Raw genomic sequence first — 1,656 nt, 5'->3', positions numbered from 1 at the left:
AAAAAAACAAAACAAAACAAAACAAAACAAAACAAAAAAGTTTTAGTGCCTGGAACAACTGTTGACTATACAATCGTACAGGCTTAATATGGACACTGACATCCTCAAAGTATTTTTTAATACCTCTTGCAAATTCATAGAGAGGTTCAAATATAAAACAGATATTCTGTTTGTTGTAAAAGTGTCAGAAGAGATGTACGCCATGGAACCTGTCATCTGGATCAACATCATTACCTTTTTTTGAGAACTCTAGTTCTTTTAAACCAGTCTTTTGCATTAATTCATTGTTCCTGGTGATCTTTACAGTCACTTCCTGATTGTCTCTTTCATTATCCCTGGCATGTACAATGTTCCTGAACACACCCAGTGCAGTTATACACATTATAATGCTTATCTAGGACTTCCCTGATACTCACAAGTTAATAGCTTCTGCATCTCTCCAATTATCTCTGAGGTTGAGATTCTCCTTGAAATCTTCCTGCGTGACAGCAGCCCGGAGAAAAGAACTCCCAAAATAAGCAGCAAACATATCATCAGATTCTGTAAATATATCAGGTGCCAAAAGCTTCTTCTGAGATGAACCATTATTCTGTTCAATTGTCATTAGATTGTGCTTGGCTTTTACTGATACCTCAAAGTTGTCAACATTCTTCCACTCATATTCTTTTACATCAGCAGCCGCCTGCTCCAAGATGTCATCTAGTGAAGGAGATCATGATCTTGTGCTGTTCTGGGGGTCTGCTTAGCTCAGATGGCACAGATATATTTCTATCTTCAGCAAGATATTTATATTTCTGCACAATTGCTTGCCTCTGTATCCTCTGTTCTATTAGAGCCTCTTCATCATCTTCATCTACATCAAAATGTTCAAGGTTATCATCAGATGAAGACTCCTGTTCAACTTTCATTCCTTCCAAGAGACTTCCTTTGAATTTATCTTCTTTACTTTGCTTATGCTCCTTCTATGACCCCCTGTGATCAAGACCTTCTTCTCAAGTGTGACCTGCTCTTTCAACTCGTATTCTTAGAGGAGACCTACTTCTTCTTCTAGGAGACCTACTGCATCTCAGTGGGGAATGTGATCTCCTTATAATGGGAGACCTACTTCTTAGGCCTGGAGCTGGCATCTTCTAATCATTCACATCTACTGAGGATATCACCAGGAGGTTGTGTTCTCAGAGATGAAAGTCATCTCCTCTTTGGCTCCCTCTGTTTTCTTTCTAAGAATTGGCTCTTGGCCCTTCTGCTTCAAGACAGAGTTTGAGAAGGCTATTGGTTCTGCTTAAATCTTCTGCCGTTGAGAGGCAGAGGCCTTTCTTTATTTCTTCCTTTACCAAGTCATCATTGAGTAGAGTGTTGTTCAGCTTCCTTATGCATATGGGCTTTCAGTTGTTTTTGTTGTTATTGAAGACCAGCTTTAGTCTGTGATGATCTGATAGGAAGCATGGGAGTATTTCAATCTTCTTGTAAGCTGTTGAAGTCTGTTTTGTGACTGATTATATGGTCAATTTTCAAGAAGGTACTGTGAGGTGCTGAGAAGAATGTATATTCTTTTGTTTTAGGATAAAAGATTCTATATATACCTGTTAAATCCAGTTGATCCATAACTTTGATGCCCCAGTGTAGGGGAATGCCAGGACAGGGAAGCGGGAGTGG

General features: G+C 39.1%; 1 pseudogene; it reads right to left on the bottom strand.

Annotated features, from left to right (window-relative positions):
• Window positions 1-1,656, bottom strand: part of LOC110323275 — an 11,594-nt pseudogene that overhangs the window by 1,425 nt on the left and 8,513 nt on the right.

The sequence above is a fragment of the Mus pahari genome, chromosome 6 (assembly GCF_900095145.1).
Source record: "Mus pahari chromosome 6, PAHARI_EIJ_v1.1, whole genome shotgun sequence".
NCBI lineage: Eukaryota > Metazoa > Chordata > Mammalia > Rodentia > Muridae > Mus > Mus pahari.
The sequence above is the reverse complement of the archived record's forward strand: the minus strand, read 5'-3'. Positions and strand labels throughout refer to the sequence as shown.